The 17715-nt window shown below is 32.5% G+C and overlaps 1 pseudogene; it reads right to left on the reverse strand.

Moving 5' to 3' along the window:
• Nucleotides 1–14829: 14829 nt before the first annotated feature.
• Nucleotides 14830–16350, reverse strand: LOC137635196 (uncharacterized; annotated as a pseudogene).
• Between the last annotated feature and the right edge of the window lie 1365 nt (nucleotides 16351–17715).

The following is a 17715-nucleotide window of genomic DNA, read 5'->3' on the forward strand; positions in this document are numbered from 1 at the left end:
TTATGAACAAACAAGTTATAGTGAAATCTTGGAAATTATTTGTGACTGTTCGATGGATATTCTAGGCTGGATATTCAAGCTAAGGAATGGAAGTATTCATAGGCCTAACAAATGAGTTTTGAAGTTGGGGGTGTGAAGTCTTTCATATTTAAAGCATATCTCAGTGACACAGTGTTCAGACTAAATTTCCGACCAATGAAAGGTTAACATTATATTGTTCTTGTAAATAATGTTTTAAGCATAGACTATAGATTGGCTTAGCTACTTAAGTAACTGTCTTCTTCTCTCAACCTCATCATTCCCATTGTATAGAAGGGTCGGCCGCTCGAGTCAACTCTCTCCATCTATTTATATTCTCTTCATTTTATGTAGAGTACATCAACACCAAATCTTTAATCAATGATTTTAAAAATAAACTATTTTATTCCAAATCAAATTTGAATGAAAAAAATATTGTTATTCAGTCTTGGCCTTCAAAAGTTAATGGAGAGATTAATATAGCAGGGTTGAATAGCTTGAGACAGGCAGGATAGAAAGTGAGTATCCTGTCACTGACGTCCCCCGGTTATCCAGCAAAACAGCAACAAGCTTTCTTTGGTCTGGTATTGAATTCTCTCTCTCTCTCTCTCTCTCTCTCTCTCTCTCTCTCTCTCTCTCTCTCTCTCTCTCTCTCTTTTTTATTCTTCTTCTTCATCTCTTCCTCTACTAATACATGTAGTAGGGGTGGGGAAACTGGTGATTACTTTATATTTTAGCATCGGGCAAGCGTTTTTCATTAGTTTCCATTTAGTATTAACTATCATATTTCACTTTGTAAACATGTGTATGTATGAGACAACATTGGTCCACTTTTATGAAGGAAAAAAAAAATATTATTGAAAGAACTCAGCGTTAAAAAATCGAAAAAAATACTTAAATGCTTAAATGTCCAAGTGAGGAAGAGGGCGTCAAGAGGGGAAATAATTTAAGCTTAGTCCTGTAGTCTAATGAAAACAATTAATGCATTTAGGTTATGAATTCAAAGTTATTATTTGGTTTTTCTTATGTCGTTTTGTGTATAAAGCAAAAGTTAGTTAATGTCGTGGTTTTGAAACTTGCAACAAATTACATAGGCCGAAGCTTAGATTATAGTTAACGGTGCCTATATTGGACAAAAAGACGTGGAGGAAGTGTCGCCGAACGAAGTGACATCGGAAAAAAAAGACCACCCACCATATAGGTCTAATCTCTCGAGGGGTTCATTCAGGGAAAAGAAGTGATGATAAATAAATAATTAAATAATCGAGGTGGTGTGTTATCTTTGCTCTTATATATGTATGTATGTATGTATGTATATATATATATATATATATATATATATATATATATATATATATATATATATATATATATATATGTATATATATACTGTATATATATATATATATATATATATATATAATGATTGCAAAATATAGAAAACACTGACAAGTGAATAGAAAGTTGATAAAAAAGAATCAAACGAAATACAAAAAAATTCAGGCAAATCGATTTATGGCTCATATCCAAAAAATTAAAAATAAGAAACACATTTAGAAATGCTGTAAAAACAGCAAAATAGCTTGTGGAATTTACCTTATAAAATAAAGAGCAATTGTCTTGTTCTAGATGTATATATATATATATATATATATATATATATATATATATATATATATATATATACAGGTAGGTAGACAGATAGATAGAACTAGATAAGATAGATATTTCTTTCCGGTCACGCTCAGCTCTCTCCATCTCTCGGGTAGTGATGAGTGGGAGTAGTCATATCCTGGTGAGAGGGGGCTGCATGAGCGTTAGTGTACATATGTACCTAATATTTAGCTGTCATTTCTGACGGGTCACGTACACTAGTAAATATATAACAACGCAAAATATCGCTGACAGCGAAAAAGGTCAATACAATTATCCTAAAAGCTCTTTTGCATAATTGAATCCTGGCATTAGCCTCTTGCAAATTCTTGATAATGGCGTATCATATTACTTGATGGAAGAGTTGCAATTTTAATTCTGAATGGCAACCTAACTGAGGGAAAACCTCAGCGAGGGAAATAGCAATTCTATCTGAGTTTTGCTGGTTGTTTACGATAACGAATGTGAAATGCGAAATATGCTCGAACTAACTTGAAAGTAATTGGGAGAGATTCCGAGATATTCAGTGCATCTTCTCTAAGCAAAAGCTGCATATTATGCAACTGCACCTACAGTAGAGGATGAGGTTGAACCATGTTAATAGGGCTTTTGCATAAGAACTGATGTTCAAAAATCAACTATGAAATATTCTTTACTGGGAAGGCTGTGGCTTTCAAGACCAGGTTGTTGAGAACGTTTTATAACTCTGTTTTTTACATAATAAATAATTCGGGGTTTAAATATTTATCTTTCTATCAGCAGAATCCGTTGATGCTTTTACCGCATATAATATTACACACTTTAAAGACCGAGTGAAGAGCTTTCTTTTCCCTTTTTTAAAGGGAATTCAAATAACATCTTAATTTAAACAGTGGATAATCCATCGTAACTACCAATTCACATGTATATATATGATTAAAAGATTTCGCTTTCACTAGTTCTTTACACAAACTACAATGGACTCCTGCCTTTAGGAATGTATTAAACAATTGTTGAGTGCGCATAATTATAGAAACATCTTTTTCTAAGTTGAAAATACTAATTGATATTTGAAGATATTATTTATAACAAGAACTAAAAATTACTTAGAGCTTCCTTATTTCCTCTCCTCACTGGGCTATTTTCTCCTTTTGGAGCCCTTGGACTTATAGCATTCTGTTTTTCCAACTATGGTTGTAGCTTAGCAAGTAATAATAATAATAATAATAATAATAATAATAATAATAATAATAATAATAATAATAATAATGACAATATCGTTCCAATGCATAATAATTAGCAGTTCTACTCCCACTATTAATATCTCATGATATCATTTCTTTGTGGAATTTGAATATACTGTTTACATTCAATACATTTTCATATTGTTGCAACAGCTCTTTTCATTTACTTTTCTTCAAATCATTGATCACTGATTTATAGCATATAATAATTTCTATCAAATTACGTTGCCTATTTTCGTATTGTTGTTTTCTTTACACATTACTAATAACAGGGTTAAAAGGTATTCTTTTAACCCTGACTAATAATTGGTGCTGCTTCGTACTGTCAAACCATCAGTTTATAAAGAATGTCATTTCAACTTCGTCATTTCAATGTGTTCTTATTACAATATAAAACACTTTATCTGCATGAATAAAACTAAAAGCATTACTTTGTCTGATTGTAAAGTCAAATATATATAATAATTACAGTTACATCGTATCGAATAACAAAACATGTAAGCAAAGATTGGTTTAATTGGATAAGCAAACGAAGGCTTCTTAGACCAGCTATCTTTGCCCTGTCCTATATAACCTCCTGTAATGAAGGTAAGTGACCGAATTAGATCTTTAACACGATCCTCATAAACATGCAATGCTGCTAATTAAGAGTTGGCCTTATTAAATCCATTACGCTGACAGAGCTTCATTTCGTGGCTTTGTTTCTGATATGGCGGATTTCCTGTGATTGCATTTGAGGTCAGAGTTGGTCTTTTCATTATTGATATGAGAATAATAATTGGGTTTAATGGGAAGATCATTGTATTTCTCTTCATCATTTTTAAAGTTTTTTTTTTTTAAGTATGTGTAGCAAAGATCTATTTTAATATTGCTCTAGTTTTTAAAATATTTCATATTAATTGTTCATTACTTCTCTTTTAGTTTGTTCATTTTCCTTGTTTCCTTTCCTCACCGGGCTATTTTTCCCTGTTGGAGCTCCTGGGCTTATAGCATATTGCTTTTACAACTAGGTTTGTAGTTTAGCTAATAATAATAATAACAACAACAACAACCATAACAATAATAATAATAATAATATTAATAATGATAATATAAATAATAATAGTAGTAGTAGTAGTAATAATAATAATAATAATAATAATAATAATAATAATAATCATAAAAATAATAGTAATAATAATAATAATGATAATATATATATATATATATATATATATATATATATATATAATACACACACACACACATATATATATATATGTATATATATACATATATATATATATATATGTATGTATATAAATATATATGTATATATATATATATATATATATATATATATTCATATATATACATATATATAGGCCTATATTATATATATATATATATATATATATATATATATAAATAAATAAATATATATATATATATATATATATATATATATATATACATATATATATATTATCATTATTATTACTGTCCAAGCTACAACCCTAGTTGGAAAAGCAAAGTGCTATAAGCCCAGGGGCTCCAACAGGGAAAAATAGCCCAGTGAGGAAAGGAAATAAGGAAATAAATAAATGAAGAGAATAAATTAACAATAAATCAATCTAAAAAAAAGTAACAACGTCAAAACAGATATGTCATATATAAACTATTAACAATGTCAAAAACAAATATGTCATATACAAACTATAAAAAGACTCATGTCCACCTGGTCAACAAAAAAGCATTTGCTCCAACTTTGAACTTTTGAAGTTCAACTGATTCAACTACCCGATTAGGAAGATCATTCCACAACTTGGTAACAACTGGAATAAAACTTCTAGGGTACTGCGTAGTATTGAGCCTCATGATGGAGAAGGCCTGGCTATTAGAATTAACTGCCTGCCTAGTATTATGAACAGGATGGAATTGTCCAGGGAGATCTGAATGTAAAGGATGGTCAGAGTTATGAAAAATCTTATGCAACATGCATAATGAGCTAATTGAACGACGGTGCCAAAGATTAATATCTAGATCAGGAATAAGAAATTTAATAGACCGTAAGTTTCTGTCCAACAAATTAAGATGAGAATCAGCAGCTGAAGACCAGACAGGAGAACAATACTCAAAACAAGGTAGAATGAAAGAATTAAAACACTTCTTCAGAATAGATTGATCACCGAAAATCTTAAAAGACTTTCTCAATAAGACAATTTTTTGTGCAATTGAAGAAGACAGACCTTATATGTTTCTCAAAAGTAAATTTGCTGTCGAGAATCACACCTAAAATTTTGAAAGAGTCATATAAATTTAAAGAAACATTATCAATACTGAGATCTGGATGTTGAGGAACCACCGTCCTTGACCTACTTACAATCATAATTTGAGTTTTGTTAGGATTCAACTTCATACCCCATAATTTGCACCATGCACTAATTTTAGCTAAATCTCTATTAAGGGATTCACCAACCCCAGATCCACATTCAGGGGATGGAATTGATGCAGAGAGAGTATATATATACAGTATATATATATATATATATATATATATATATATATATATATATATATATATATATATATATATATATATATATATATATGTATACATTATTCAAGCCAAGTCTTTTATAGAGAGATATACGTCAGGTTTTCTAAAAATGGGGTTTAAGTAAAAGAAATTATTGACAGAGAAATTTATAGAATTTAATTGGCCTCCGATTAATAATTAGGAAAAAAAATTAATGAAAATAAAAAGAGCTCGAATTTATGCTGTTTATGTAGGTCAAATTCTGTTAAGTACTTGAAAATATGACCTCGTTAATAATCATTGGATGCAATAAAAGCTTTTTTTTCGGATATGGTTTTCAACCTAATTGTAAGAGTAACTATTAAAGTGATAAATTTGAAATGCATGGTAACAATCACTGCAGTTTTTCTTTTGTATTTAATGAGCAGTCTTCCTAAGCAAATAAGGCGAAAACTTGTAATACGGAGAGCGATATGCCTATTGTGGTTTGAATAAAGATATTGCATTTCATGACTGAAAGTCGGAAACACTTTTGAGGTTACTTCAATTAGAGAGCAATCGGGTGACTCTTAGGCTCTCTTCACACGAGTGATTTGATGCCGTGCGGTGTCTCCACGTGGATTAAAGATAAATAAAGAGCAATGAGATTTATCAGCCGCTAACCAGCATAGTTCCAATGTAGCAGCTTCTAGAATACTACGAGGCTGCTCAGGTAAAATCCGCTCGTGTGAAGACATACCTCCTAACGAGCGAAAATTTTCCCGTGTGGATAAAAACCTTTCGTTTGAAGCGAGCCTTATTTCCGGCTTTTGTGACTTGCAAAAGAACTGTCGTGCCCTTTTTAATAACTAAGATTCCAGATCGTTGCGTAGTTACACTCAAATCTTGAGAGCTATCCTCTGCGAGTTGTGGATTATGTTGAGATAATTTTTTTACGCTTTGTACCCATCTATACTTTTCATTATATTTTGTTCATTAATTCATCAGCTGGATGCAAAAGTTTTTACTTTCCGAAAGAGGAGAGTTCTTAGAATCTCAAGAAGGGAAAAAATTTCTGAAGCAAGTAATGATAAAAAAAAAAAAAAAAAAAAAAATCTTTCCTTGGAGATCTGTTTTCGTAGTATAAAAAATCTTATGATATAAAAATATTGACAAGTTTTACAGAATAGCAAATGAACTTTCCTTGTGCAGGTCATCTGAGTAAGGAAAAACTCTTACAATTAAGAGGAAATTGAATAAGAATCTTCTTGTGACGTCTAAAAACACGAATGAAAGTCTTCTTATACTTTTAATAAATTGAACAAAAGACTCCTTTTCGTGACGAACAATTCTTAGTAATGTAATTATTCTCCGGCTGAATTTTTGATGAGTATTCTAAGCTTGTACTACCACTCAGAGGGGATAGGAATATTTGAAATGATTTATCAATAAAATAAATGAATGATTCTCTGTTCTGGTCAACTGTACGAATTAAAGTTTTATTCTTTTAGTGATATGAAAGTATTAAACATATCTTGCAAATGCGGTGAAAGTAATAACATTAGAAACACTTTTAGTATTTACCAATCAAAGGGATTGAGGATATCTTGGCCGTGTCAATACAAATAACAGGAGACATCTTGACGTTTTAGAGGGCACTGATAGAAATGAAGGAGGTATGAAAAAGCCCTCTTACTATGTCAATTATGACATATTTCCAAGACATTTTTAGTGGTGTATTTTTTTCCCAAAAAGTTCACTCAGTCCCCGTTAATTATCTGGTTTACCTAATACCATGTTATTGCCCATTATGGGTATAGGAATTTAAAGAAGTTTTTGCCCATTATGGGTATAGAAATTTACAGAAAAAAATCTTCTTTCAAATACACAGGTGTTAAACAATTTGTTCACCTTCAGTGTCCACTTTTATCGTCTAAAATTGGTACACATGATTGCACATTCTGACTAAAAGATAAACTGTTTAGTAAACTATGGAGTATTCAAAACCAGCCAGTCCTCTATATATCAAAATGTGCATCACAATGAATTGACACAGTTACTTTTTAAAGAATGTTTGCAGATCCTTAGAAGCTTGCCTTAAACTATCCCAACGTGGTGATAGAGCCGCTTACATTATGATTTACATTTTCTAATGTATAATGAAGTAAAACATTTAGGTTACAAGTATTTACTTATAGCCTGGGGAACACAAGGCCTTACTTATATCATCACACAAAGGAACCTGGATGAATATAAGTAGATAGAGCCAAGATCTAACTGAATGGAAAATAAAAATATTTCAAACATGAAACTTTATGAAAGGAACCTTACTTGCTATAAAAAATGGAGTTCTAGAAAAAGCTGCAAAAGAATAAACTTTAACTGAAAAACGAAATGTACTTGTCTGGCTTTAAAAGCTTTTAAAGGCCACTCATGAATAGCAGAGGCAAGGGACAGTGACAATACCCTGGAGACTAACCATATATACATTGGATCAGCATCCAAGGCCCCTCTCCACCCCAGCTAGGACCAGGGAGGGCCAGGCAAAGGCTGCTGATGACTCAGCAGGTAGTCCTATAGGCTCCTCAAAACCCCTATCCTTAACTCACAATAATGGTGAGGTTGCAACACTGCAAGAAACTATCGAGCTTGAGTGAGACTCGAATCTTAGTCCGACAGATCGGCAGACAAGGACTTTTCCAATAGGTCACCATATCCAATGGAACAAGAATGTCCCGTATGGAATTTTCAAAGAAACTTCGATGACAGGGAAGGTGGTGGTATAAAGCGAAGTATTTTGAAAAAGTCAAATGATTCAATTTAAAAGAAATTAAAGAAATAGAGTTGGCTCAACAGTACTGAGTACCATAATTATCACCTAGTTAAATCGATTTTATTTCTCCAGTGCAATGGTCCCTTTGTATCGCCGTGATTATTCTCATTTATGTAAAGTGAAATTTTTCTTCCAAAATAAATCATATGTAACATTCCAAGACAAACTTTATTCATATTTCTTTACTTTAGTTTTATCTATTGATTTTCTTTCGTACTATTTCTGTCCATCATATTTTATTGTTAAACATGAATAATTCATAAGTCCTCAGCAGCGACCGCATTCATAAATCAAGCATTAGGAAAATATGTCTAATAAATCGTTAGACCTTTTACTTACGAGGTCGTATATTTCTGCCATTCTTTTACATGTAACTTATGAGGAAAATATTTGCTTTCAATGATTTTTCATTGGAGTTTATCTGAATAATTCCCCAAATTTTCAGTGCTCATAATTTGAGCTCATATTTCGAAGCGCGCTTAAAAAACCCGTAATTTTAATCGGAGAATTTCAGCCGTATTTCGGTAAAACAAAGGCGACCGTTATTTTTATCCTACTTTGTTATCATCTTTTACGGCTTGGTGACCGTGGTATCACCCCTTTCCATCCAAATATCCGTTCTAAAAACAGCATATGCCTGGCAACATTTATTCCGGGATTTTCAGTTTTTTTTTTTTTTTTTCCACGGAATATTTATAAGAGTGTAGTTCATTTGGACTTTCATGACCTTCATGAATTATTCTGGAGAATTTGTGCGTATTTTATCGAATAAATGTGAAACTTTACATTTCGTGCAACAGTATCAACGATACTGAAATCACTAACAAACGTTTCCATAGATAATGTCTTTCTTTTCTTTAGATAATTTATAAATCTTATGAAATACAAAGACGTATAAAGATGAGTAAAACTACTTATCTTTGACAACAGAAAACAAAATACGAATGAAGAATTAAAAAAACAAAAAAAGTTTTTAATGTTATATTTCATTACAAACGGCAGTGATATTTAGATTTGATTAGATTTCTTTTTTTCTAATAATATCTTTAATGGGGAATTTCATCGCGTGCATATTCATAATACTGTCTAAATTATTCTGGAATGTTCCTGTTAATACTAGATTTTTATAGCTTTACTAAAAATACAATTCTTAATCTAAGAGGGAGATTTGAATACTACATTAATTTATGATGGTCATTCCTTATGAAATGAGATATTTCTATATTTGTATACTAGTAATATCATATAATTTCCCTTTCGTTTATCCTATTCGTTAACCACTACTACGTCACAACTCTCTTTGATTATGTATTTTTTTCCTAAACCGAAAACCTACAACACACATCACAAGAATTGATGTAGAAGCGGATTAAACTCCACAGATCCAAGTTTTAATCAAAAGAAATAGCCATTTTCCTGCATGGTGCACGAAAAATTTATTTTTGCCTACCAAAACATGATAGAACTAGCTGTTCATTAACAGATCCTGAAACGTATCAATTTTCCTTCGGGAAAAATACGAATAGAAAGAATGGAAGAAACCTGGGGTTCTTAAAAGTAAAGAGTGAGAAAGGATATTTTCGACAATTATTGCACCAATTGCCTTTTTAAACGATTTTCAATTAATGGATTTATTTATACAATAGTCATTTGCTCTTTTAGTAATTCCGAACTACTACTACTACTACTACTACTACTACTACTACTACTACAAATAATAATAACAATAATAATACTAATAATAATAATGATAATAATAATAATAATAAATAATAATAATAATAATAATACTATACTACTTCTACTACTACTACTACTACTACTACTAATAATAATAATAATAATAATAATAATAATAATAATTCATCACCTTCATCAACATAATCCTCATTATATTCTTAATAATAATAATAATAATAATATCATCTCAGTATTCACTGCCATTTGTTTATGGTTGTGAGAACATAAAGTAGGACCTTTTATTCCTTTTATTTATTCGCAGAAAGTCATCTTTTTGGAGTTATAAATAATGCACTCACTTAACATTATCCCTCACTTTTGGTCATGTCGTTTGTAATCTGACTTTAATTTTCATGACATATCTTTCAATGACGTTTTATATCCGATTAAATTAGAAATATCAGTGTCAAATCATATCAGTAATATGACTATCCCCTTTAGGTATTTTAGTATTCTCGATTAATGTCACAGATTTTCAATTGATAATTCGTTAGAAAATTTACTATATAAAGAGTAAATGTTTCTCTAAACTACCACAATTCTAAACGCAATTAAAGGAATAATTAGAGAGATAAATCTGTTAACGATATTTCAATACCGCTGTGTAAACGTATATGACTCGAGGCTCATTTGTGATCGTGAGAAGGAGCTTCAAAGACAAGTGAAAAACTTAAAAAAGTTTTTGCAAAAGGAAACTTTAGTAATCGAACGAGAACAAAATATAGATTAAGACTTTTAAACTGAAGACAGTTAGATATTGTAATGTCTTTTTCGAGAGCTAATTTTCACAAAAGAGATTATAAATATGTCTTCGTCTGTCATTTACCTCTTACCTGTATACAAACTAAGGAAAGAGTCAAAAGAATTTACTAATCGAAATTTCATCAGAGAAAACATTTATTTTTATCGACCTCTTTCATATTCATTTTATGTAATGGAATATTAAGCTTTGAAACACTTAAGAACAAAATTTAATTAGAACAAAATTCACTTAGAATAGAATTCACTTTGAACAAAATTTACTTGAAATAAAATTTACTTTGAACAAAATTTACTTGAAACAAAAATGACTTTGAACAAAATTTACTTTGAACAAAATTATTTGGGTTATGATAATCCTATTTACATGAACGAATTAACAAAGAGGATTTGAAAATAAAAAAAAAACTTATGTAGCTGGTAGGAATCTTAATAAATACAAAAATATCAAAGATAAAAGGAGAGCAACGTCACAAAATAACATTAATAACAGATCATGTAACCGTAACGGTGACGATCAATTTGACGAGGTTTTAATATTCTTGGTAGTTGAGGCAAAGGATTGTCCTGATTAACCATTCATTCAGGCCCATTATTATTAGCTGTGACTCTAATAAGCAATTAACGTAAAATACTGTAGCAACTTTATCATACATCTTCTCATTACTGGGTAAGTTTAATACAACGTTTATTCCTGCAAAGATTTAGCATGGCTGGATAAAGAACAATTAATCAGGTTTATGCAAATATGGAAAATTTATTTTTGTGCGTAGAAAACAAACAGGGAAGGACTTCATCTCTTCATCGCGCTATTTAATAACTTAAATAGTATAGTGGTAACGTATTCGCCTAGCATTCGCATAGCACCAGATTGAACCCCGTCCGGATCCGTGAGTTTCATCTGTTCACTGGGGATGCCACTGCTGTGATTGGGCATCACAGGGAGGGATTTGGCTTACCCAGCTGACGTTCTGGCGAGTATCTATTCTGATAAACCAGGAACTGAAACCAGACATCTTTAACCTTTCATTTATAAATATTTGCGTCTTCGACAATCCTGTAGTATGAGATGTCGTGCTACCAATTAGAGCAGAATTTTAATGATTCCAGCGCTCTATAGTACTCGTGAAGCTATTGGAAGATGGTGTTTGCTTTCAGCGGTCAGCCAATCCTTATTAGCAAGAAAATTCTATGAACATAGTCAAAGTCTAAAGTAAGACCGTGTTGGAGCCTTCAAGTGTGTCCGCATGTTATTATTGAAGGAATTCCTAGAATACAGAAATTGAAGAGCAGGGGAATAGGTAGTGTGTTAAATATCGGAATATAAACCTAAATATTCAATCACACATATGTTCCCCTTAAGCAAAATCACTGAATACAACCAGGAACAATGTGAATTAGTTAAGTGATGATTAGATCTTATTGGAATGATATATACTAAACTTGTGGAATGATTTTCATAATCAGGCAGTTGAATCGATGGAACTTCAAAAGTTCAAACTTGCAACAAATGTTTTCATGTTGAACAGGCTGATGTAAGTCTCTTTTTATAGTTCATATGTGGAAGGGTTTTTTTAATGTTGTTACTGTTCTTAAAATATTTTGTTTTAATTGTTCCCTATTTCCCTTGGCCTTAAAGCATCCTGCCTCTCCAATTAGGGTATAATAATGATAATAATAATAATAATAATAATAATAATAATAATAATAATAATAATAATAATAATAACTTGCTGCAACTCGGAGGGATATTGTTTAGCAGCATATCTAAGAAGGCTACATAACCACGGTGTCTTTTCAATTGTAGATATTACCATGGAATTGGGCAGGAACAGAGAAACTATATTTCTCATTAATCCCCGAATTTTCATTTGGATATGTGAATTATTCTAGGAACAATTTACTCCACCGAGAAAGAGAGGGGGAGAGAGAAAGAGAGAGGTGGAGAGGAAGAGAGAGAGCCTATATCAGCCTATGATCATATTTAAGGATTGATTCGGTTGCCTAGCGCCGCAACTACAAAGGTCATTGACACTACATATATGCCCAAAGGCAAGAGCCCGGGTCTTACACAAGGTAAGGCAATCTATACACAGACAGACAGATTGACACTAGGCGGCGTCATAACTGCCAGGGTCACTGACGCCTCAAGGTAGAATGAAACGCAGTAATACGTTTTTAATCATCATCTCATATCCCTGAAGACGGAGAGGATTTTGGAAGGTTTAAGTCTGAGTATTATTTCAACTGAAAATTTCTGATATTATTATGTTAATTTATAAGAAATTATGCATCACGGAATTTTAGACACTTGTTTAAAGGAATTAGAATTACTTTCATAATAAAAAAAAAAAAAGTCTTTTTCTAAATGATTCCCAATTGTTATTTTAATGAATGGTTAATTGTATCAAATTGAAAAACTTATTTTCTATTATATTTCTTTAATTCCGCCTTGAGTCGCTAGAAAAGTTCTACAAGATTTCCTTTGGAACCCCGGAAGTAATTCGCTTGGAAGTGATTGATACAAGACTTCCTTCCCTACTTTGAACATATAATTTGATACAGTAAATATAATTTTATATAAGCAAATAATTACAGTAATAAGCAATATTATTTCTATCTGAAGTAAAATTAATCCAATTATCAATTTTTTTTTTTTTTTTTATAAAATATAGCATTACGTCTACAAATCTCAAGATATATAAGATTCCTCTCATTATTTGCTTGAAATCTTTATTCTTATAACACCTGCAGAGACTTCATTCACTATTTTGAAAAAAAAAAAAAAATAGTTATGACGCCACCTAGTGTCACTGACCTTAGTGACGTAACGTAACTAATCTTTAAATATGATCATAAAGATAAAACCTCTTATAAAGGCTCTCTCTCTCTCTCTCTCTCTCTCTCTCTCTCTCTCTCTCTCTCTCTCTCTCTCTCTCTCTGCGTTAGATGTGTTAGCGTGCCAATGGTTACCCAACTTGAATATACAGGTAATTCTCTTTTCTAACTTATATCCGATTACGACTTTATAGAAACTTGACTAAAATATTATAACTTCTGATTTAATTTTCTACTGCTTCCCAGGTAACATCGAAAGGACAAAAACATTGAGGGAAAGTACAAGATGTCATGACAGTCAGCCTCACACATTGATGGGAAATTTGGTATCATGATTACATATTTTTTAGTTGATTCTTTACGTCTTTTCGTTTCCGTGCTTGTTTGCTACCCTTCTCGGAGTCTTTGGATTGTAATAATAATAATAATAATAATAATAATAATAATAATAATAATAATAATAATAATAATAACAAAAACTAGAAGGGTAATCACTAGAGTGCAGACCTCCATGCGGTAGCTTATTTCTCGACCTTTTGTTTGACCTTGACCTTTGATTTTAAGATGTTGCCTGAAGGTGATCTTGACCTTCAAAAATCTAATCATTTCCAGTTTTTTTTACATAACAGTTAATTAATCCAAGCAAGTTCCATTGATCACGATTCAAATTGTGGCCGGAAAGCTATTCACAAACTAATACATACATATATATATATATATATATATATATATATATATATATATATATATATATATTTCTTTTTGGTTACGCTGAGCTCTACCTGTCCCACTGGTTGGGGGAGTGGGAGTAGTCATACCATGGGGTATGTAAGATGTAGCCATAGAGTAAATGACACTAATGGGTTTTAGGACGAAACGAAATGCTCAAGTACTGTAGTGTTGTATTGTATTATGAGGGGTTTCGGTAATTTAGAGAATGAACCTTTTCATAGCAGACGGGTTAATTCTAAATGAAATGGAGGAATATATTTGTTTTCCTCTTTCCTATTTATGTAAGATTCTGTTTTACAAAAGAGGCATTTAAAAGAAAACAAACTAAGCTAAATTGGACGCCATAGTCCAACTCGTCCCATCGCCAAGTCGGCCCATTGTGACTACCAACTCGGTCCATTGCCATCTCGGCCCACTACCAGCTCGGCCCTCTATATACCAACTCGGCCCACATCCAAATTTATCTTACTAAAGCTATTTTATATCATTATATTGTGTGTTATTTTCTTTTATTATGTTTTGTTCTATTTCGAGATCAGACCTGAGAAAAGTCTCGTTTATCTCTTTCCAAGTAACTTTGTAAATAAATCTCCGAGGTAAGTAAAAACAGTTTGAAAATAGAAAGAGTAGTCTTTATAAATAATATAATGATAAAAAGTAAAACACATTGCTAAATAAATCTCTGAGGTAAGTAAAAACAGTTTGAAAATAGAAAGAGTAGTCTTTGTTAAATAATATAATAATAAAAAGTAAAGCACATTGCTAAAAGCTTCTAAAAATAATAATGTACATATTACGAAACATAGACAGCAATATGATGAGAAACTGCCTTCAGTAATTGTCTGGCCGATCTTTCATTATTATTATATTCGTCCCATAGTTTTACAAGTTGGCCGTGATGTTTATTATACTTATGTTGCTGCTTTCTCAAAACCTTCCCTTCTGACAGCAGCCGCACCTGTAAATTAACTATGTTTGCCTCATCATGTAGGAGCTTTAAAAGTAAATAAAAATCTAAGTTTCCTTTCCTTGCCTTTAAGTTTATTCTGTTATGCCATCCCTCAACATCATTATTTGTTCTGATGCTCCGACCGAAGACGCACCACGTGTGAGGAGGCCATATTGCAGAATTGATCCACGTCTTTTTCACGTAATTTAAAAGGCTTATGAGTTCATTCACCCCTGCAGCTTTCCTATAAAACCTGATAAAAAGCTCTTCTATATGTTCCTGTGGCATATATGGGAGCGACAACAACTGCCTTAAAAACTTGTAAGTGCCGACGTCGTTTGTGTAAGAACTTTGAAGGCCTAATTCTTGCACTTTCCTCCATACAGCCTGGCCCCAGTGGAAAGCACAACCATGGATCGTAACATTTGGTAAAAGACGTCTTCCATTACCTTTAGCTTCACGAGTGTACACACCTTACTTTTTACAGCACAGCTGGTCTCAGGTGGATGGCAGTGTTCAACATGCCCTCTAATAAAAGTGTTACCCACTTCTTTTACTGCCGCCATGCATGAGATTTTTTTGTTTCTAACCACACACCGCCAATGAATACTCACGTTATTTTTTCTTTTTAGTGTGTAATAGTAGCCGGTGCTGTCATTAAGTTTCGAATTTCCTCTTTGTGAAGATGATTCAATCTTTTCATATGTTACTGTCTCCCTTGAGGGAGACATTACCATTGGCGTAGGATCCTCAATTGAAGAAGCACCACTGATATTTGACACTCCACCTTCAAATGAATCTAGACTCTCGGTATTCACATTACTCATTGCCACTGCATCCTCAAAATATTCCGTGTTTGCGCTCGAAACTACACAAGTTTCCCCCGGACTCTGATTTTCTTGAATACACATGTGACACATCCAGTCAATATAACCTTCTTTAACAGCAGCCCTGTATTGCTCCCGGGTGATCCCACTTCCACAGGTCCGATGCTGCCAGTAGCTACATCCATCACATTGCAGTGCTTCCTGTCATATGTAAAGAACACGTTACACATGACATTGTGAGTACAAAGTTAATATATGACATTTCCTTCTTACTGTCCACAAACACCTAACAATTGTCTCAGAGTGCAACTGCGAGGTTTTCCTCCTGTTTCGTCTTTCAAACCTTTTACTGTCAATTTCTATTTCAGCGCTTTACTTTAAAGGTAAATCTTCTTACCTGACGGGGACGGACAGTTTCACAGCATATCAAGCACTGGTCAGCCATGTTGTCCTAGCTGCTTGAAGTCTAGCAGTAGGTTCGTAACCATATCAATTATATAAGCTATGGTTCAGTTTCGAAAATTATTCAAAGCCTTGAACTACATATACAAAACAACTATTACAATGAGGCAATGAGGCACTTAAGAGACACTTAAGTGCTTGTATAAAGAAGGTTCCTAACCATCCTCTCTCTCTCTCTCTCTCTCTCTCTCTCTCTCTGTATGTACGTGTGCGTGTGAATCTCCCTCCATCCGGTCCCCTCTCTCTCAGTATTTCTTTCTTTTTAAACAATTAAAACAACAACCAAAGGATTTATAATGTTTAGGGAAAAGAGTTGTCCAATAATTGTTTCTAAATGCAGTTGTTATTATAGCCATTAAATAATGTTTGGAAATGAATAATAAAACCTTTACACCTATCATTGCGTGATATTGCTGTGCGTGTGCTGTTGCAAAAGCTATACTGGACGACTTCATTTGATCTGATCTGACCTGTCAAAAATGGGCCGAGTTGGCTATCACAAATGGGCCGACTTGGCACAGGCGATGGGCCGAGTTGGTTACATTGAATGGGCCGAGATGGTTATGGGCCGAGTTGGACCTATACCGAAGGGAGATTTAGCCCTGATTTTTTGACGGGTCACATATAATAATAATAATAATAATAATAGAAGAAAAAGGCGTAAGACCACTATAACAGTTTTATGCTATTTATTAATAAAATAGTGGTTGACACTCAAAAGACTATCAACACAGCTAGGGATCGACAAATAATAGATGACTGTGTGTGTGTGTGTGTGTGTGTGTGTGTGTGTAGGACACGGGGTCTTGCGTTGGCAGCCCGTAAAGATAGATAATTTCCACGTGAGGAAACCATCAAAATAATTTCATGATATATCGATAATTTAAATTTCTATGTGATTCTTAAATTACAAATGTCTCAAAATTTAAATTCCATTCCAAAACTAATGTGAATTATACATTTATCAAAATAATATATATTTACTAAAGAATTAAATTTTTTCTATATGGGATAACTACAGTAATCGTATGAGCACTTTCGTCCCTGAAATCGAGGAGATGATTTGCTTCTGTGCAAGTTTCTCGGAGTAAGAGGAGCGTCAGCAAGAAAGCAGCGGAGGTAATGCTAAGTGTTTCAAATATTTATAGACAATTTAAATGCGCCAATTAAAGCATAAAATCAGT

The sequence above is a fragment of the Palaemon carinicauda genome, unplaced genomic scaffold, assembly GCF_036898095.1.
Source record: "Palaemon carinicauda isolate YSFRI2023 unplaced genomic scaffold, ASM3689809v2 scaffold1, whole genome shotgun sequence".
Taxonomy (NCBI): Eukaryota; Metazoa; Arthropoda; class Malacostraca; order Decapoda; family Palaemonidae; genus Palaemon; species Palaemon carinicauda.